A 23767-nucleotide genomic window follows, 5' to 3' on the forward strand; every position below is an offset into this window, starting at 1 on the left:
CATGTAACTTATTTTTCCCTATATTTCCCTGAACACATTTATTTAATTTATAAAAACAAAATTCCCATCTCTACAGGACTTCCACAGTAATCATCGAATAATTCCAAACTTCTGGGAAGGAGATATTGTTTTGAAAAATCATTGCTTGTGAATATTGTTTTTAATGGCTAAACCATATTTTTCTCAGCCCTAAGTAGCTCTAACTAGGTGTGTAAAGCATGATATGGATTGTTTTTATTCCCATTAGAAAGAATTGCACTCTATAAAGAGATGAAAGTCAAGCTAAAGCAATTAATTCTTTTTCAAAAGGCTCTCAAACCCCATATTAAATTATCCTTTAACTAATGAACTGATTAATTAAATTGTGTCACATTCTCTATCACTGTATGAAAAAATTTATGTATTATCATTATTAGAGACAATAGTTTGCCTCTAAGGCTGAAGGTTAATATCTAGAGTGAGACATAGTAGATTTTCTCTTTAATTAAAAAAAAGAAATCCCAAGCTATATAACTTAGATGATTATTTCAGCTTCAACAGAGCATACAATATAATTCATTGCCTAAGAAGGATTCCACTTACAACTAGATAAGATACATTTAAAACAAAGAACGCCAAGAATGCCCATCATAAAACAAGCACAGAAATAAGGAAAGATAACTTCATGCAGGATTAGCCCTGAGACTAACATGTGTGTCTGGTATTGATGTTAGACAGACATCACATGCCTTTATGTTTTGCAATGATGTAGTCATGGTCCAAAACAGGAAATAGGGCAACAGCCACTATACTATAACCTTTAACAGTTAAGGATTTGGATCTGAGCATGGGATGGGTATATATGAATTAAGAGAACTTTCTTCCAATCTTTCTACTTTTCTCTCACTTATAGAATCTGCTGTGAATTACAAGGACTTTCTTTTCCTTTCTCTCTTGTCTAACAGGAAATTTTTGTCATGTCCTTCTCCTTCTGAGTGTTTAAATCAGTCTCTCTTCCCTGTGACCATACTAAAAAAACTGGCTATAGACCAACAAGTTTCAGAGGGAGAAATGAAAGTTTGATTGATTTAATATTTTCAAAATATTCTTCTATTTATGTATTAAAAGTATTTTATATATGTATACAATATGTATATAATCACTCCAGAAAAAGTTGAGAAAACACATGAAAAACAGAAATCTAAATTTAAAAACAAAACTTAATCAAATTTTCATCACTCTGAAATAACCACTGCTAACATTTTGGTGTATATTTTCCTAGAACTTTTCTTAATTATATATGTATTTTTTAAAAGATAATAGTATTAAAATGTCATTTTTTTACCTTTTTTTTTTACTCATCTAACATTATGTTAAGAACTTTCTATGTCAAAGGAAAATAAATATGCATCAGCATTTCAATATCTGTATAATATTCCATTTTAAAATGTATCATAATTTGTTTAAGAGATCCCTGTTTTACTTTCCCTGGAATGAATGCTTGTGAAGGTTTCTCGTTGTCAAGTATTTGATCATTTCCTTAGAATGTATTATTTGAATTACAAGATTTAAAGGAAATGCATATTTTGACAAGATTATCTTTCCTTTTAAACCAGCAGAAAACAACCAAAGCTCTAGGAACTGAATTTTGTCAAGTAAGGGTAAACAAACCACCCTTTATCCCTAGGATGACTACCTACCTAGGTGAGCTCTTACATTTGTAGGTTTCCATTCCCCCGCTTTTGAGAAATTATCCTTAAATGAATACCCCATCATCTGTATGAAACATGTTTCTTCCAACCAACCTCATTGCTGATTGATTATGTAGAGTTCTTAAACAGTGACTGACAACCCAATGGGGGTGCTCACTAGCCATTGCTGGAAAGTTTCACCCTCATCACAAAAAGTAGATTGTAATAGTTTAGCCCTGAAGTAGTAATGGAGGTGCCCAGACTACTCTTCAAGCACAGGTAGTGGTGTGCTAACAAAACTGGATCTCTGAAAAGAAAAAAGACCCTAATTTGTAACATTTCACAATTTTTATGGTATAAATACAACTACCATGGCTTATTTCAATCTACCGACTTGAAAAATTCCTCAACATTTAACAACCAACTTTCATAAACCTTTTGAGACTGTTAGAACATATCACTGGCCTAGGCAGGGGTCCTAAGAGTGGTCCCAGGATTATAAGCTGTCCTTCATTCCAAGTCAGGAAGTCGTCAGTGGCTGAGAACTGTCAAAAGCCATTGCCACGTCCCCCCTCTTTCTCTTTGTTTTTCTGACTCCATTTGGAATAAAGAATCTACATAAACATGCCCTTGGACATAAAAACTAGGACATCCTAACTAATAGCCTCTCTTTCCTCCCAGAGTTGAAACATCATATAGTAAATCTCATAATGCTGGTTTCATTTGGTGACCCCTGTCTCCATCCTGCCATTCGAATTATTACCAGATCCAGTCACTAAGACTTGGTGAAGTTCAGCATCTGAGAGTGAATTTGCTGTTTACCTCTTGACACATTGAACAACTATCCTATTTTAGTATTTGGAATAGTGAGCTATATGAATTCTTATTCCCACTCCCAAATTGAGACTCTGCTTGTAAAAATACTTTGTAAACAGTAAATGGGAAGAGCATCATTAATTTTTATTCTTTTTCTGTAGTCTTGATTCTCTTTTATTGTCTTTGTGAAAGTCTAGATACCTGTTTTGTCTGTCTTTTGCTAACAATCAATTACTCATCAGAGATTGTTAAAATTCCAACTGCTAAATTTTTGTTCCATGCACTGTATGTTTAGAGAAAGTAACGTGAATCATTCATGCCCCTGAGTTTACAGCTATTAATTGAAATAGACATTGTTCACATGAGCTGAGAATTATAAAATAGTTGGATTTATTCAAAACTCCATGTCTAAAATATCTTCCAATCATTGCCTTTGTGTTTAATTCAATTCAGTTGTTCTTCAGTTTTTTAGCCAACTATACTAAAGTTGAGATTGAAATCTGTTTTTATTTTTATTTGATGCCAAGGGAGCAAGCTATGAACATACATCAAATTTAAAGGGAAATATATCTATCAATACACACATGTGCTTTTGCAAGATGTACCAAACTGTGCACATTCCTCCAGAGGAGAGGAAAGAGAGTTGACAATGTGACTTTTGTGGCAAGAGGAATACAAGTGAGTTGAAATCATTTCATGATAACAAAAGCCTCACAAAGAAGGACTGGACTTGGTCCATGTTTTATGAATTTGCAGATATAAAGCCTTAGTTATCTTCTACTCTGGCTCTGTAACATGTAGTGCAAAAATGTTTGCTGTCAGAAAAAAAAAAAGGTTGGAATGCATAAATTTCACGGACAGAAAGAGCTCAAGAAACACTTTGCCTTGTTGTGTTTATATTTCTGACTTTTATGCAATGTTTGCAATATGACGAAATCATTGGTTTTTATCCACCAATCCGCCCTCCCCCCACAATTTTGTTTTATTGAATCCTGCAAGTATTTTGTTCCTTTGGCATGTAATTCACTCTTAAGACATGTGTGAGAGTTCTTGCCTAGATTCATAACACTAAGCTGTTTGATATTACATAGCTGATAGGCTACTCTTTCCTGTTTTTTTCCCCGAAAATGTCATGAAGTTTTAGGCAAAAAGGCATATGAGGTAATAGAACACATATGCCAATAGGATATTAATTTCTAAAAAATGCATCCCAAACATCTGAGATTGTTACAGGAACACTTTTTCAGTTAACTCCCCAAAGGGTGTAACAAAAACTAAATGTGTCTGTAAAAAGTTGTGTACAAACCATGTATTACATGATGTTTGGGTGAATGTGGTTTTAGGAGTGTTTTTTTGAGCACATTATGCAAATGCAAAGGTCTCAATCTCAGCATCTGTGACGAATGTCCACACCTCAAAAGAAAACATTTCAAACACTTAAAGTTGTATCATTTAGGTAGTTAGATGTTTGGAACTTTTAAAAACTTTATCAATAGAAAATGCTTCAGCCCCATTCCTTAGCTTTAACTAACACTTCTTTCTCAATATTCTTATTAATTCATACTATGTGAACAAAGGAACTTAAGCAAAACTTGTATGCAGAAAGGGTTGAAAACTCTTGGCTGCATTAGAAAAAACAATTTGTTAAATAGTTTTGTGCCTAGTTGCTTTGTAAATTTATAGTACAGCACATGTTTAAGTAACTCTGAGACTTGGACTAGTTGTTGAAAACTTTGTCCAGTGAGAAAAATGCAAGGTGGTGATAGAGAGGCAGAGAGGAAGAGGCTTGGAATTGTCCACTGCTTTTGGCACAAATGAGCAGCTGGAGAAATTCAATGCCCTAAATGACCCACTATCAGTCTAGAGGCAAATCATTTTCACATTGAGACCTCTTTTGAAGCCCCAATCTAACTTGATGTTCCTTATTTTATTCTCATATAAGACCTGCAATTTTCCCTCATCTCACTGAACATTACCTGTTGCTATATTTATAGTTTGTTAGTATGTTTAATGATTCACCTTCCATGTTGAAACTGCAAACTCCACATGGTGGGGTTGGCTGTTCAATGTCATAGATTGTCTTTGGCTTTTTCTTTACCTTAAATCTATCCCAATGCTAAGCCATTCTGTTCTGCTGTTTTGCTGTGGTTTCCAATGAAGTTCACTGGAGAGAGGTGGACTGCTACCTCTTCTCTTCCATTGTCATCCAAGCTTCATGATTGGCCTATGAATTGACTATTCCTGAGTTAAAGGCTGTAGTCTTGGTCCAAAAACCTACAGACAGAACTCACATTATTGTTCTTGATGATGAAGATTTAAAACTCACAGCCAGATTCAGATAAATTTCATATAAATCCAACTTTTCCTAAAAATTTTCTGTCTCATGGATTCTTGTGTATATGAAGGTTTTTCTTTCTTTGAAACAATTGAATTACAATCATTCATATGTTCTAGAGATAACAGAAGTACTGCTTTTTCTAGCATCTTATTATGAAAATGTTCAAATGTAGAAAAGTTGGAAGAAATTTGTAGTAAACTCACAGGTAACAGTATGTAACCTAGATTCTACAATTAATATTTACTGTATTTGCTTTATCTTATAATTATTCATGAATCCATCTTTCTCTATATCCATCAAACTGTCTTACTTTGAAACACATAAAGAAAAAAAAGGGAGGATTTCCCTGGTGTTCCAGTGGTTAAGAATCTGCCTTCTAATGCAGGGGACGTGGGTTTGATCCCTGTTCAGGGAACTAAGACCTGACATGCCGCAGGGCAACCAAGCCCGTGCGCCACAACTACTGAGCTCAAGCACCTCAACTAGAGCCCGTGTGCCACAAACTAGAGAGCCCACGTGCTCTGGAACCCAAATGCCACAACTAGAGAAGAGAAGACCCGCACGCCACAACTAGAGGTAAGCCCGCACACTGCAATGAAGAGCCCGTGTGCTGCAACAAAAGATCCCGCATGCCTAAACAAAAACCCCACGTGCTGCAACTAAGACCCAATACAGCCAAAAATAAATAAATTAAATAAATGAATAAGTAAATAATAAATCAAAAAAAAAGAAAAGAAAAAAAGGGGAGCCATACTTTACCCCTAAATGCTTCAGCATGCACATAATGTTAAAACTTTTAAAATATTAATAATATTTGGTTAATTTTGATGACATAAGGTTTTACAGAATTGTCATAAATTGTTTTTCTTGGTTAATTTTATAAAATTAATAATATGTATCTATAATCACTTACACATTAATTCTGTGGTTTACAGAGGCTTCATTTGCATATATTTGTTTATATCACCAAAGCCACCACAGTTAGATGGAGACCATCCATTCATGGTGGTATAAAAAGTGACCAAATATACTTTCATTTGTTGTAAGCAGTTATCTTCAATATATGAAATTACAATGAAAACTACAAAGAACTATATAAGTTTTAAATTGTTATTGTTATTGGCTTCTTGAATAAACCATTCATTACTATTTTCTTCTAAAATACTTTAAATTTACATTCAGGAAGGCATTTTTGATCACTACAATTTAAAAGTGTGTATGCATATATGTATGAGTTAATTTATTTATGAACCATATCATTAAAAACACAGAGAAACTTACAATGATATATTAATTTATTAAACACATATTTATTTTACATCTGCTATATATACTTTACCCCAGGAGACTTGGAAGGATGAGCATGGCTAATCCTTGGAAACTCAGATTAAGGAGTTTGTAGTCATATCAGTAGTCAATGTAAAAATTGTGAAAAAATTTTAAAGAAAAAATATATAATTAGAGAACTGTTTTAGGAATTTTATTTGGAAAAGTTTATGTTGTATTCAAAATGAACAACAAGCACAAAACTAAAATTAAGAAAATCTCTTAAGATGCCACTATAACAACAAATTTTTTTGGAGTCTTACTCTACTTCGTGCATTGGTTTAAAAGATTTATTTATATATTAACATATTTAATCCTCCCAAGAAACATGATATTGGTACTATTACCATCAGCATTTTAGAAGCATTGACATAGGTGCAGAGAGGTTAAAATATTAGACCAAGTGCTTCCCTGGTGACGCAGTGGTTGAGAGTCGCCTGCCGATGCAGAGGATGCGAGTTCGTGCCCCCATCTGGGAAGATCCCACATGCCGTGGAGCAGCTGGGCCCGTGAGCCATGGCCACTGAGCCTGCACGTCTGGAGCCTGTGCTTCGCAACGGGAGAGGCCACAACAGTGAGAGGCCCGAGTACTGCAAAAAAAAAAAAAAAAAAAAAAAAAAAAAATTATACCAAGATCACAAACAGACTCCTTGGGTTCAAAAGCAAGGAGCTTAGCTCTAGAGCATCTACATTTAACCACAATTATAAAATCTTTCAAAGTCATAGAAATAAGACCCTGGTAATGGAATAAAAAGTATGATCAACAAATAAAGAAGAACTTTACCATTTTACCTATAGTGTCAGTTAACAAGAAGCAGGGGTTTGAAGAGTAAAAACTAGTATGTTTTGAGCCTTGTGAGTAAGTGATTCATCTTCTATATAAATGAGAAGAAATTTGTTTGGGGGAAACAATTAAAATTTTTGACTTAGCAACTTGTGAAGTATTCACAGTACAATAAGTTAAACACACAAGAAGCAATTTTGTAAACTTTTGTATCCTGAGAGGCACTGGCTAAAGATCTGGAATAAAAATCAATCAGGGGCTTCCCTGGTGGCACAGTGGTTGAGAGTCCGCCTGCCGATGCAGGGAACACGGGTTCGTGCCCCGGTCTGGGAAGATCCCACATGCCGCGGAGCAGCTAGGCCCGTGAGCCATGGGCGCTGAGCCTGCGCTTCCGGAGCCTGTGCTCCGCAACGGGAGAGGCCACAACAGTGAGAGGCCCGCGTACCGCAAAAAAAAAAAAAAAAAAAAAAAAAAAAAAAAAAAAAAAAAAAAAATCAATCAGGATGCATACAGAACAGATCTAAACAGAAGTTCTTAAACTTAACCAACAAGTTAATTCAGAACCAGAGTAACCAAAATATTTGCACAGTGGGGTAGAAGGTGAGGAACTTAGAATGGAAAAACTGTTTCTAACTCCACTCAAATCCTTACTGGAGGTAGGTTCATCAAGGGTTTTACATAATGAGTGAGTCTTGGAAATTGCGGCAAGGTTGAGGCATACTTCTATCAGGAGAGATAATGTCATGTTGCCACCTGGTCTGTATAATTGTTTTATTAAGTTTTCATGTATTTTCCCATAAAAATACATATCAACTTGTTCTTCTTTCTGAATTTTGCAAATAACTTCATAACTTCTTTGTGAAAAACCAAAAAAAATGGTGAAGAGGTCTCTAAAAAAAAATGCAAATGCATCCTAGAGGGCAAAATTCAACTTTGACCAAAGAAGGCAGATTACCTGGGAAGCATAGTTTTGCAGAAGAGATTGTGTCTGGAAAGGGGAATAGTTAGTAAGACATAAGCTCCCCCACTTGCAGGATCTCTCTCCAACATCTCGGAGAGAGAATTGAAACCAGTCCCTAATATAATAGAAAACAAACAAGTGAAACAGGCCCTAGTAAGTGGGAAAAGATCGATAACTTATTGTATGGTTTCTTACAGCTCTAGTGAAACATGTCTATAATACCTTGATGATCCTGGTTAGCCAGATGCTGTGTAAGATGGACCCATACAAATCTAGGGCTTGCCATTTAAAATGGTCAGTCATAAAAGATTTGGACATTGATTAAAATGGTGGCCATTCAATTTTTTTAGAAAAATAAAGACAGCTGGGTTTAGGAAGAGGTAATTGGGTAAGAAGCTTTATTTCAAGTACCTGATATACAACAGTACGTAGTATGGCACACATTGAGAGCCCAATAAATATTAGTTGCCCCAACAACCAAACAAATGAATAAATGAAGGAATGATGAATGGATGTTTGGATCAGCTACATCGTAGATTAGAGGAATATATTAGTAAAAGGAAGTAATTTGACAAAGTAAGCATATATAAGTACAATGAAAATTGCAAACCTCAGTTTCAAGAAAAAAAAATTAGAAAAAAATATAGGATCAATTTGTATTCAAGTTTAGGAATAGATTTTTCAATATAATACTTTTTAAATTTAATCTTTTCAACATGTTAAATTAATGGAAGTGCATTAGGAAATAATTAGTTACAGATTTAAGATCTCATTTATTTATCCATCCCTAATTATTTCTCAGAGGACCTGAAATGTATTTCTACTCTACTGCTGCCTCTCTTGATAATGGTTAACTTTAAATATAATCAACCATTTAGTCTAGTTTAAAAAATATTTTATAAACATAAAACATGTTTATTGTAGAAAATGTATTTACTTTATGAAACCACATGTTGCAGAAAGAGAAAACTAAAGCAAGATAAAGCCAAAGTTGAATTATTTCTGTTGCTAAAATCTTCTCCAATAGTCCAATTCCAGTGAACAAGCCAAACACAATTAACTTTGGTTTGAGGGTTTGATCTCTATTAGCAATAAGATCCTGGCATTCATGTGAAAGTATTGTGCCAACATTGCATGTCTTAGTCAATTCCAGCTGCTATAAGAAACTACCATAAACTGCGTGACTTATAAGCAACAGAAGTTTGTTTCTCACATTTCTGGAGGAACAGGGTTGAGGGGGTCTCCTTTATAAGGGCACTAATCCCATCTGTGAGGGCTCTGCCCTAATGACCTTATGAATTCCCCAAGTCCCCACCTTTGAATACCATCATGTTAGGAATTAGGTTTCACCACATGAATTTTGGGAGGACATAAACATTCAGTCTGTAGCATTGTGTTAGATGTATTATAGGCTGTTATTTAAAAAAAAAAAAATTTTGTGGTGTGTTTCTGATTGAAACAAACAATCCTGATGCTCTTTTTAGAAGAAGAAAGAGAAAGAGATCGTGATGTTGTAGTGGAAATAAGACTGATTTCACAAAGGAAAGACAGACCTCTTTCTACATTTCACATGACCTAGTTTCACTTATTATTAATTCAGTTTAGCAAATGATGATTGAGTATTGGCTATGAGCTAGGAACTCAATTAGTGAACTAAAAAAGTCCTGTTTTTCTCTATTGACTCATCTAAATTCCAATCTTTTACAAAATATGCTAGTTGTAAGTTGATGTGATTGCTGTTTACCTTCAGTGTAACTGTTACTTATATCCTGAGAGAATTCCTTAAGAATAAAATTTAAAAATATCTGTTTCACATATATTTTTCTACCTATCTATCTACCTGTCTATCCTGATCTTTCATCCTAATTTACAATATAGTAGCATTTTCTTGTTTCCAGAAAGTCTCTGTTAATAAAAAGATACTGGATGTGCCTTTCTTATTTTTTTCTTAGTAATTGATTTAAATTGGGAAAAACTTTGTCAAATATAGTAGCTACTGGAAACTTCATTTAATGCAAAGACTAGACAAACTTTTAAAAAGCCATGCCCAGTGGCTGAATATCTTCCATATTAGAAAAAGGCACTGTCTACCAAAAAAAAAAAAAAAAAAAAAAAAAAATCTAAAATTCCTCGAGAAGTTGAAACTCAGGAAACATATAAACCAAATTTCTTTTCCATTAGAGAATCCATCTTTGATTAAACATATCTAATAGTGCTTATATAATGGTTTGCAAATGTATGTCTGAAGTCCATAAAATAATTAAAGATTAGAGGATAGCATTCCATTCTACTAAAGTGGTCTTTAATGAAGGAAGCATCAAAAAATGATGTCAAATCCTCAGGTCCCAAAAATATTCTTTCAAGCAGGTGACCTACTTTCCCTAGGACAAGGCTCCAGTTTTTACAACAGCTTGCCTTTTGGGCTTGGAAGAAAGTCACTTCTGCTTTTCATTTTTAGTTATAAACAGAACTTACAGCATGGTGTTTTTTTTTCTTTTTGCTCATCTGCATTTATAAGATAATGATATGAAATGCAACTCATAGTGTGGTGAAAAGCATTTATAAAACAATGGGGTGATGGAAAGTCAAACATGAGATTAAGGGGAAAAAGTTTAAAAATGTTTTGTTACATTTTAGCTCTCTAAACATAACAAACCAACATTGGAATAATGCAATAGCTTGTTGGACAATGAAAAAAAGTAGAAATTATTTTTCATACATAATGCTAGAAAGTTTGACCAAAAACTGTTATATGGACATCATGGAGAAGCATCCAAGACATAGGTAACTATACTTCTGGCAGACACATGAAATGTTTATCTTGAGGACAATATACATAAGTTTTAGTTTTTAAATTGAGGTATAGTTGACGTACAATAATGTATGTTTCAGGTATACAACAAAGTGATTCACAATTTTTAAAGGTTATATTCCATTTATAGTTATTATGAAATATTGGCCATACTCCTTGTGTTGTACAATATGCCATTGTAGTTTATTTTCTACATAGTAATAGTTTGTATCTCTCAAACACTTACTCCTATCTTGCCCCCCCCAACCCCTTTCCTCTCCTCACTGGTAACCACTAGTTTGTTCTCTATATCTGTGAGTCTGTTTTTTTTTTTTTTAATATTCTGTAGTTTGTTTTATTTTTTTTGATTCCTAATATAAGTGATACCATATGATATTTGTCTTTTTCTGTCTGACTTACTTCACTTAACATAATGCCCTCCAAGTCCATCTTTGTTGTTGCAAATGGCAAAATTTCATTCTTCTTGTGGTTGAGTAATATTCCATTGTGTGTGTGTGTATATATATATATATATATATATATATATATATATATATATATATATATACCACATCTTCTTTATCCATTCATCTCTTGATGGAAACTTATGTTGCTTTCATATGGTGGCAATTGTAAATAATGCTGCTATGAACATTGGGTGCATGCATCTTTTTGAATTAGTGCTTTCTTTTCTTTGTTTTTCCCTGGATCTATACCCAGGAGTGGAATTGCTGAGTCAAATGGTATTTCTATTTTTATTTATTTATTTATTTATTTTTGAGAAACTGCCATACTGTTTTCCACAGTAGCTGCACAAATTTACACTCCCACCAACAGTGTACAAGGTTTCCCTTTTCTCCACGTTCTTGCCAATGTTTGTTGTCTGTGTTGTTTTTAGAAAATAGCCATTCTGACAGATGTAAGGTAATATATCATTGCAGTTTTAAACTGTGTTTCTCTGATTAATGATGCTGAGCATCTTATCCTGTGCCTGTTGGCCATCTGTATGTCTTCTTTGGGAAAATCTCTATTCAGATCTTCTGCCTATTTTTTAATCAGGTTGTTTGTTTTGTATGTGGGGGGGTGTTCTTTTTTATTAGTCATATGAGCTGTTTATAAATTTTGTATATTAACCCCTTGTCAGTCATTTCATATGCAAATATTTTCTCCCATTTAGTAGGTTGTCTTTTTGTTTTGTCATTGGTTTCCTATGCTGTGCAAAACCTTTTAAGTCTAACTAGGTCCCATTTGTTTATTTTTGCTTCTGTTTTCCTTGCCTGAGGAGGCAGATCCAAAAAAAAAAAAATTGCTGCGATTTATGTTAAAGAGTGTTCTGTCTATGTTTTTCTCTAGGACTTTTTTAGTATTCGGTATTATATTTAAGTCTTCAAACCAGTTTGAGTTTATTTTTGTATATAGTGATAGAGAATGTTCTAATTCCATTCTTTTACACGCAGATGCCTTGTTTTCCCAGCACCACTTATTGAGGAGACTGTCTTTTCTCCAATGTAAAGTCTTGCCTCCTTTGTCATATTATTTGACCATAAGTGTGTGGGTTTATTTCTGGGCTTTCTATTCTGTTGCATTGATCTATGTGTGTGTTTTTTTTTGTTCCAGTACCATACTGTTTTGATTACTGTACCTTTGTAGTATAATCTGAAGCCAGGGGGTGTGATTCCTCCAGCTCTCTTCTTCTTTCTCAAGATTGTTTTGGCTATTTGGTGTATTTTGAATTTCCATGCAAATTTTAAAATTATTTTTCTGCTTCTGTGAAAAATGCCATTGGTATCTTTATAGGAATTGCATTGAATCTGTACATTGACTTGTGTAGGATGGTCATTTTAAAAACATTAATTCTTCCAATCCAAGAACACAGTGTATCTTTCCATCTCTTTGTGTCATTTTCACTTTCTTTCATCAGTGTCTTATAGTTTTGAGTACAGGTTTTTTAATCTCCATAGGTAGATTTATTCCTGAGTATTTTAGTCATTTTTATGTGATTATAAATGGAATTGTTTCCTTAATTTCTCTTTCTGATAATTCATTGTTAGTGTATAGAAAGCAAAAGGTTTCTGTGTATTAATTTGGTATCTTACAACTTTACTGAATTCATTGATGAGCTCTAGTAGTCTTAGGTTTTTTTCTTTTTTTTTTTTCTTTTTAAGGAGTTGATTCTCATATTGAAATTGATACTATTATGTGGGAGAGATATATTTAAAGTTGAACTTCCCTATGAATGTTCACATAACACTTGTTCCACTATTGTTATATTTTCAATTTTGAAAATTCATCTATTCATGTAAATCACTTCATATTTTCATAACCTTATTTACCCCCAAATCCATACATCTCACACTTGGTAGAAAAGAGATTGAAAGGGTGCTCAGTGGCTTTGTGGTGTGTGTGTGTGTAAATATATAACTACATTTTTTTACTATGTGGTTTCTGGCAATATTTATAAGCTTCATTGTTTTCAGCTGCTATATTTTAGAGTCCTGTAGCAATATTTTCAAGTTTTATGAAATTATATACTGATTTCTAGGAAAAGAAAAACATTCTAGGAATAAAAGTGTGTAGATGTGGTGGACACCAATAGGTAAATTAAGTGTGAAGGGAAATATGGGGTAGCCTTGACTTATTGAAAGTTAAATCTTTTGAAAATTCAAATAAAGTAAAAGAGTAATGGGAATGAGAAATAACCAGGACACACAATAATTAATAAAATAAAATTTTACTTTGGAAAGAGTAAGAATAAAGAGAGAAAAAAGAGAGAAATCTTATTTAAAGGGTCTACTACTATTAGCACCAAGTATAAACAACCTTTTCTTCAAACATCTGATATGTCTCAACTTTGCTAATGTTGTATGTTGATTGTATGTCCTAAAATGTCATCACATGAATACTTTTTCTTTGATCTGAATTTACTAAGTTCTCATTGTTAAAGGGGAATATATTGACAATTATTATAGTTTCTTGCTAGAATAAATATATCCTTGGTACATATTCACAATATATTTTGTTTAAATTTTTGCTGAAGGTATTTATCTAATAGTTTATGTTGAGTTAGAAAGAACTCCATGAATTAGCCAAAACGTAATTCTGTCTCAGGCAGTAATTGCATGATTGAGTCAAGTCTTATGGCTTTGCTTATTCTTGCAGATCATGATTCCCTAAAAGAAAATCCTTGTTCTGTTGTTGAAATTTGAAAGAATTTAGTTTAGCAGCAATATTTTATTACTCTCGCTTAACTTGGGAACCAGAAAACTCAGAACTGAGGATATGGCACTTTTAAAATAACAGTTGGAAGCTAAATATTAAATGCATTAAAAAAAATTCTGCCTATTTTCTGGAAATGGTTGACACAGCAAAGTCATTTAAAATCACATTTAATAGAACCCTGACAAAATATTGGAAAATTAGTACAGTTCTGTTTTCACATTGCCCTTATATTAATAACAGATTTAATATTGACCTTCAACATAGTTTTTGAAATGGCAACTATTAAAACAGGAAAGATGCTCCTTTTCTTCCTAGTGGCAATATTTTATTTCCTACTGATCATGTCCTAATAAAAGATACTTATTATACTCACATTATGAAATTAAGAAATTAAGACATATGCTAGGGACAATGTATTTTGTATTTAGAAAGCAATGTTATCAGATAATGTAGTCATGAATATCACTCAGAGAAACAAATGATTGATGAAAATGCAACAGAAGGAAAAGAGGCTTGCAAATGGCTATCTACTTCTTTAATAACAGACTGCTTAAAATCCATGAGGAAATTGGAAAGCCCAGTATTCAACAAAAAAGATTAATAGAGATCCTAGCACTACTCGTAAGCCACCTTAATTTATCAGAGGAAAGAGACTCTTTGAGTTAACATATAATGGAAGTTCTCTAATACTTCTTAACAGTGTTATTTATAGTAAGCCAACAAAAATCATGTATGCAAATCATGACCATTTCTTTGTGTAAAGCATTGTTAATAAGTCTTCCAGAATAAGATTATCTAATTAAAATGTAATATTTAATTTTATCTTTTCTAAATGTCACCTTAAAAAAGTAAAGAAGCAAATAATTTCAATAATATACTTAATTTATGTAGTATGTCCAAGAAATTTTCATTTTGAACATGTAGTCGATGCCAAAATTATTACTGAGATATTATGCATTTGTGTATGTGTGTTCAAAGTCTTCACAATCGGTGTGCATTTTATTCCTACAACACATATCAACTTGAAATAACTTCATTTCAAATGCTCAGTATTCCCATGTGTCTAGTGGTTACTCTATCAGCCAGCATGCCTATTGACATTGAATTCGGCTCTATGTCTCAAAGATAATTTAAGTTTAGTTAAATAAAAGATAAAATTAAGAACTTCTAAAATATTTTAAATAGTTTTGCAATAAGAAAGACAAATTAATACAAATAAGATTAATGGCATCAAATTAAAAGGAGAGAACAAGAGAGGGAGGTTTAATCTAACTTCAAAACAGAATTTGGAAAAACACAGTTAATGACAATGAATGGTCCTCATGCATTATGACAGTATGTAGTTATGTGGTTATGATAACTTTAGAGTATATGTAAAGACCTAGGTTTCATTTTAATTCTGCAAATAATTGAAAATTTATCGTCTGCTTGGTCATGGCAGTAGAAAGGTAAATAAGCAGTGGTTCTGTCCTCCAGAAACATAAAGTCAAATAAGGAATGAAGGCATTAGGTAGGTGATAAAAACATGCTCTATTTTTTAGATTGATTAAATTTATTCTATAAACTCTTGGAAGATACAAGGTAAATCTAGTGATAATTGAGGAAGAGCGGATTTCATTAAGCAACTCTATATTGCAAACAGAATTGTTCAGAAATAGATTTTGTCACCTTGCCATCACAATGAAATCCTTCCTGGATGGAGTATTGAAAGGGACCTGCATGATAGCGTATTAAAGATGCAACATAATAGATTCCCAAGTTGAAGGAAAAGGCATTTGCATGGTATCTAATATTGTTTCCAACCATATGGTAGTATGATTATACAATTATTGTGAGGGAATTTCTTACTTGAATTTTTATACTGTAAATATATGATGATTTCTAAGTATTTGAATACAACTAAATATACATAACATAGATTAACAATTTGAATTAAAAAGGAATTATTCTAAGGTATTATTCCTGCATCAAGAATTGGAGCACACATTACTAATAACTAATAGAAAGTTAGTAAAACCTTTTGCTTCCTCTAAAGCACTTTCACCTTGATTCCATTCATTGGACTGACTGTTCTCTCCCACAAACATCCCATTATTTTCATATCAATCCCAAGTTTAGTCAAGTGAATGAGTAAAGAAAGCACTGTTCCTTTGTAAAACAAAGCCAAGTGTGAGAGCGAAGAGGAATTTTCTACTTCTTCCCAAAGTAAAAAATCTAAATGTCTTCTTACTGCTTTGTTTAGATATTGTTTAAACTCGGAAAATCAGACAACTGATACATTCATGTAAATTCTATCATGAGTCCTTAAGCATTTACCTTAGTTTATATCAATTTTCATTTGATCTATCAAACCATGACTCAACTGTAAATATAACCTTTCATTGCTACACTTCCTCAGGTTTTCCTTATTGAAAAATGATTTGTGTTTCCTTTCCTTGTATAAAACTAGGCCTATATATTTTTGGCCAGTCTTAGAATAGTTCCCTAATCTAATATTCTTTCTTTCAAATTTTGATGTCTTTAAGATTATGTGAGTCTAGTAAATAGATCTAATGGAATATAATGAGCATTTAAAAGTTAATCTGTTTACATAATTGTAATAGTCTGTTTATACGAACAGGAAAAGAATGTGGCCAGTTGCCTGCACACAGCTGGAAATTCAAACAAGAGACAGCAAGTGTTCTGTCTTAGAATTGATGGAACAGATTATTGAGTGTATATTGTGGGGGTTTAATGCAAAGTATTAACACCAGCAATTACAATAGAAGCATCACAAATGTCATAAATAAAAATGTCAAAACATTAGATAGGCTGTGGAAATTAAAATCTTTTACCCCAACATCACTGGGCTGTAACATTGTTTTGTCTATCATAGTTATGTGGACCAAGCTAAATATTGATGTGGAGAAAAATAAATAAGATCTTCAAGGAGTAGAACATTGAAAAATATAAATAGGAGCGAAAACATTTGGAGACATACTCTAATCTGACGTGTCAAATTAAATTCTTTACAAACCACTGGGAGTCATATTTCTAGAGTCAATTATGTAAATGCAAAATCTTTTTGTTTCACTTGTAAGTAAAGAAATTAGGATGTCTATTGCTGTTTTATATGCTTTGTTCAGATTCTTCAGCAATCAAATAAAATTTACAAATGCCTTCAAATAATGGTTTCTTTTATAAAGCATTTTTGGAACTAGGTAAATGTAAATAACTTATAATCAAGTATAAGAAGATTCATTCATTTTCAGGTTAGCTTACTTACATATAATAAACATAAGGTAACACATACCTTAAAACACTTGTCTTAGATTCTTTAAAATCTTTCAACAATTTGTGAAATAAATACTGAATTTTTAAATTATTAAAAAAGTATTGTTTTTTTTTCTCACTTTGGAAATACAATTTCGAGAAACCGTTATTCTGAAGTAAGCAGAAGGGAGTCTGTTACTTTCTAATGCCATCAGTGAGTCTCGCTTTTTCTGTCCACCATTAATATCTTATTGCGTTGTAGGATTTCATTCTCATACTGGTGGCAAATGGTTACTTTACCTCCACATCATGTTTGAGCTCTATCAGGGGTTGAATTGTGTCCTCCAAAAATATGTATGTTAGAGTCCTAACCCCTACCACTGCTGAATGTGACGTTTTGGAGACAGGGTCTTTACAGATTAGGGACTAATCCAATGCAACAGGTATTCTTATACTAAGGGGCAATTTGGACATGCAGACAGATATGCATGGAGGGAAGATAATTTTCAGAGACACAGGGAGAAGAAGACAGCTATCTACAAGCCAAGGAGAGAGTCTTGGAACAAATCCTTCCCTCATGAACTTCAGACAAAACCCACTCTGTGACTACTCGAATTCTAAGCAATCAGAACTGTGAGACAATTTCTATTGCTCAAGACACACTGTTTGTGTTACTTTGTTATGGCATCCCTAGCAAGCTGGTATATATACAAAGCTAAAAGATAGGAAAAAGTGGAGTACTCTTGGCTTTTTCTAGCTGTACCTGTGTTTTTATCAAGAAAGTACTGTTCTAGAAAACTCCCAGGTGACTTCTACTCAGGTTTTGTTATCCAGGATAAGGTTAAGTTATCACTCCAAGCTGCAAATGAGGGGCAGCTGAAGAGAGGGCAGGGAATGATAGCCAATCCATTATGATTTATGTCTTGTCAATTTTTAAGTTAATCAGTCTAGGGGCATTTTGTCCTTGAAAAAATAGTGTTATATTAGCGCTTATGAAATGGAATGATAGCAGTGTCTACCAAAATAGAGATTTAATTAATTTTACTACTTATACATACATTCATTTCATGTAGACTTCTAGCTCTTCTATGATAGTTTGACTAGTTATATTTATGAAGAAGAATGTAATTTAAAAATGTGTGTAAGTTCAAAAGAGAAGATGGGATGCCAAAGAGGTGCATTTACTATAGGCTTCAGGGAACTTGGAGTAAGTCAACTGACATAATTCCAGATGTATTATTTACCCTCTCTAATTTGGTCTTCCCAAGCATTTTACACACTTATCTCACAGTTTTGTTTTGTTTTTTTTAATCATTGGATTAAAATGTAGTATGACAGTGATAATCTAGAGACATCTAATAACAACTACTTTTGATTTTTTAACCATTTTTTAATTGAAGTATAGTTAATTTTCAATGCTGTGTTAGTCTCAGGTGTACAGTAAAGTGATTCAGTTATACATATATATATATATATATACACACACATATACATGTATATTCTTTTTCAGATTCTTTCTATTATGATTTATTATAAGATATTGAAAATAGGTCCCCATGCTATAGAGTAGGTCCTTGTTGTTTACTTATTTATACATAGTAGTGTGTATATGTTAATCCCAAACTCATAACTTATCTCCCCCGTCCCCATCCTGCTGTGCCTTTTGGTAACCATGTTTGTTTTCTATGTCTGTGAGTCTCTTTCTGTTTTGTAAATAAGTTCATTTGTACAATACAGTATGACAATGATAATCTAGAGACATCTAGTACCAAGTAGTTGCGATTTTAAACATACTCTTGCCTTCAACAAATTAGTTAATTCTAAAATTACAATAAAGATTAAGATTGGCATTGCAAATTTTTATAATTGCTTGATTTCTGCTCATGTTAATACAATAATTTAATGTCATTTCAAAATTCATTTCTTGAATAGTCAGTTATTCCAATGCTGAAATTACCTCCAAAGAAGACAACTTATTACCTCAATTTCCAAATGAGATATTTACCAAAGAAAATATTCGTTATGATAAGTTTGTTTAAAAAAAATTTTTTTGGAGTATAGTTGATTTACAATGTTGTGCTAATTTCTGCTGTATAACAAAGTGAATCAGTTGTACATATACATATATTCACTCTTTTTTAGATTATTTTACCATATAGTTCATTACAGAGTATTGAGAAGAGTTCCTTGTGCTATACAGTAGGTCCTTATTAGTTATCTATGTTATATACAGTACTGTGTATATGTCAAAACCTGGTTGGAAGAGAATTTGCTATATGAAACACTGAACAATATTTTTGTTTATTTATTTATTTATTTTTGGCTTTGTTGGGTCTTCGTTTCTGTGTGAGGGCTTTCTCTAGTTGTGGCAAATGGGGGCCACTCTTCATCACGGTGCACGGGCCTCTCACTATCGTGGCCTCTCTTGTTGCGGAGCATAGGCTCCAGACGCGCAGGCTCTGTAGTTGTGGCTCATGGGCCTAGTTGCTACGCGGCATGTGGGATCTTCCTGGACCAGGGCTCGAACTCGTGTCCCCTGCATTGGCAGGCAGATTCTCAGTGACTGTGCCACCAGGGAAGCCCAATATTTTTGTATATCAAATATTTTTAAGGTTTTAAACTAACATTTTTATCATTAAAACTTTATGATTAATTAAGAGCCTAGATGTGATAGATTTGCTTATAAGTGATGTTTTCTGCTTTGCTCTTACTGCAGTCTAATTGTTCATCAAAATATAGGTAAGCTGTGACAAAGTGAGAGAGTGGCATGGACATATATACACTACCAAACGTAAAATAGATAGCTAGTGGGAAGCAGCCGCATAGCACAGGGAGATCAGCTATGTGGTTTGTGACCACTAGAGGGGTGGGATAGGGAGGGTGGGAGGGAGGAAGACGCAAGAGGGAAGAGGTATGGGAACATATGTATATGTATAACTGATTCACTTTGTTATAAAGCAGAAACTAACACACCATTGTAAAGCAATTATCCTCCAATAAACATGTTAAAAATATATATATGGTCTCCTCATTCATACTATAAAGTTGTATCTGGACGGTAGCTGCCAAACCATTTATCACATTCTCTGACTCTACATCCTGTCCCCCATTACCCATGCCTTTATTACTACCTGTACGAGTCATCGTACTCGTCACCACCCAATTGAATTTGAGTAGAATTGGTATGTGCCACTTTGGGACCAAGGCTTTCAAGACATGAATGTGCCTTCTGTGTGGTCTATCCCCTTCTTCTTGTTACTTCTTGATGACAATGAGGCCCTATGAGAAGGTGGACTAACAGAATAAAATGGGCCTAGGTACGTGAACTGCAACATGTACAAAAGCAAATCCCTCAATTCAGACACCTTGCCCAAAATGGAAATATGTATGGGATCTAAACTTCCATTAAGGTAAGTCCCTATCACTTTAGTCTCTTTTTACAACAGTTAGCTTCCCTTAACCAATGAGAACTCTTTTTTTTTTTTTTTCTTGGCCATACTTATAGAAAACTTTAAATGATCATTTCAGTATTTCCTGTATTTCAATTTCTATAACAACAGGATTGGTATGTCACTTATGCACTAGAACCTGTAGAGTTTGTCACTTTGCAATTGCTTAATTCATGTTTGATGAATAAAAGAAACACACATTTTAGAATACAATAAAAAAAGACGTTTGGTTTTGTCTGACTCAAGAGCAAACATATAGCTCTTATGTTTTTAGCAGATATCTAACTTTTGTGTTTCAACCCAATTAAAACGTTTCTCCCAGTGCCTTCTTGACAGAACATTCCCAGCTGTTTCCATGTTGCATAGCAAAGCTCTGACAGCTTTTAGAGCAAGAGTCAATATTAGTTAACAATTCATCTGCAATTGCAACTATTCTATTTCATCATAGTGATAATTTATATTCCTTCTTCTACTGTCTCATTTGGGATTGGTGTTGCTGAACTTTAATATTCACAGCTAGTCTCAGAGCTGTGACTATAAATCCCTTTCAGTTACTTTTTAATTCCTACTCAACATATTCTAATTAACTTAAAATAAATCCTCTAAAAATACTGTGTGTCTTACATGTTTCATTAGGATTCAGTAAGAAAGAAGTTGTAACACTTTTCTTTCTATTAACAAGCATCTTTCTGCTCAGATGCATTTAATGATGCATTTTAGATTGACACATCCATTATTCAGTTCCATCAATAATCCTAATTATAGCCTTCATTCTATAAAAGAGTATATTTATAAGTGATGAAACTTTAAGACAGGGACGACTACACACACTGACTACAGTATGACCCCTGAGGCCTTTTGGCATGAGAGTATATTGTATGTAAGTGTACAATATGTACAGGCTATTTTAAAGTTTTGTGTTCTGAATTACCCTGATTTCTTAATAGACCCTCTTGTTTTCAATTTTTAAAATTTTTATTTTGGATTTGTTGGAAAGAATTCTAGTATTTTTTTGTTTTCTTTTCTGGAAAGAACCTTACTTCTATTGTAGTAGCATATAGATGAAGAATATGCATGCTTTTTAGTTTTATGTGGCATATATGTATGTGTGTGTGTTTGGTCCTTTGGCATTGCTATAATTTGAAAAAGAATGTTGGCATAATCAGCAAACCAAAGAATCTAGAGGTAGAAGAAACTTGTCCAAATAATTGAGCCACACATCATCAGTTCTTGCACATATGTTGTAAACAAAACAAAACAAACCCCAAACCATATTTGCCAGATGGAAATTGCCATTGTTAGTCTGTCTTTGCTGATGTTGTTAAATAGAATGCCAGCCTTGCCTTGTTCTACTATGATTATCATCATATTGACTGGTGGCTCTGCTTTAAAAATAAATAATAATAAACCTGCCAGAGTGTTATGAGTGAACTGAAATAGTGCAGTAGTTTTCCAATTTGAAATAAAGAAAATGAAAATTTGAAGACGTGACACAGAATCCTAGAAATCTGTGTTCCCAGAGTTGAGTTTATTTCTCAAAGACATACATATATAGCAGTTAGTATTCCTAATAATACATACACTGAATTTCAGAGTTCTGGGTCCTAAGTTTCAGAAGAATGGTAGAGAATAATTTTCATAGCTCCTAAATTTTATGAAATCATTTTTAAAAACATTTCAGGTTTTCTCAAAAATTTAGAAATCCTAGGGATATTATATTTAACCTTTCTTTCTCTTTTATTCTTTAGATTAAGATGACATAAATTACTCAATTAATTAGATTTTCTTTTCACTAGTAACTCTGATTAACCCCTGATTTAGGTTATCATAATATAGGCAGAACAAAAGCAAAGTGTTTCTCAGAAAGTAGTAGCAGCTTTACATTGATCTCAGCCAGCCAAAGCTCTTACTTTGTTGGGTTGCAATTAAGCTTACTTTGAAGTCCTTTAGATAAGGACTATTTCATATATTTCCATTTGTATGCTAAAAACGAAAAAATCTAAATGGCAGAATTCTATGTCAAATTATATAGGGAAGTGCTAAAAATATCAAAACAAAATTGAATGTTAAATTCTAAATGTATATTCACTACAGTCAGAATGATGTTAAAATTTAAAGAAGGATCATAAAACAAATAAAATGCTTTTAGGTCTTACAAAATAAGTGAAATGACAGTATTTCACTACAGTTTCCCTTAATCAATAGGTTTGTAGTTAAGTGATGTAAGTTTGCCCTTAAAGGATGATTTAGATTTGAATTATTTGAGAGGTAAAACATGAGATTTCAGGTGATAAAAAACATTTTGGAAAAAGGTAAAATAGTAGTAAATCATGACATTTCAGGTGTGTTCTAAGGAGGTAATCAGGGTATAAAATATTGAGAATCTAGGCTTAGAGTAATAATAAAGGGAACGCAGAAGAAATGAACCCTCATATCTGAACACTGACAGGACTTGAAGTCTGCTTGGATGTGGGGAAATAAAGAAAAGTGATGGATTGGGACTTCACTGGTGGTCCAGTGGTTAAGAATCCGACTGCCAATGCAGGGGATACGGGTTGATCCCTGGTCCCAGAAGATCCCACATGCCGCGGAGCAACTAAGCCCGTGTGCCACAACTACCGAGCCTGTGCTCTAGAGCCCATGAGCCACAACTACTGAGCCCGTGTCCTGCAAGTACTGAAGCCCACGTGCCTAGAACCCATGCTCCACAACCAAAGAAGGCACTGCAATGAGAAGCTCGCTCTCCCCAACTAGGGAAAGCCTGTGCACAGCAACAAAGACCCAGCACAGCCAATAAATAAATAACTGATACCACACACACACACACACACACACACACACACACACACACAAAGTGATGGATTGAACATGACAAGAAATTAACTTGGAAACTGAAGAATAAGAATATCCCAAAGATTACAGGGAATGTAAGAAGATATGAGTTTAAGCTTTAGGAAAGCAAACCACAGCAACTTGGATATTATGTGCCTAGCTGACAGTTGTCTCTTATGAAATGTTGTGGAGATAAAGGAAAATTGCTCATCTCTTAGCTTCAAAGTAAAATAAGCACATTTTCCACAAAATTATGAAAAATAACACTATTTTCAACATGTTATTGAGTCAAAAATTTTTGCAGCTTGGGTGAATTTGTCACTCTTTTC

The sequence above is a fragment of the Hyperoodon ampullatus genome (assembly GCF_949752795.1).
Source record: "Hyperoodon ampullatus genome assembly, chromosome: 5".
NCBI classification, from domain to species: domain Eukaryota; kingdom Metazoa; phylum Chordata; class Mammalia; order Artiodactyla; family Ziphiidae; genus Hyperoodon; species Hyperoodon ampullatus.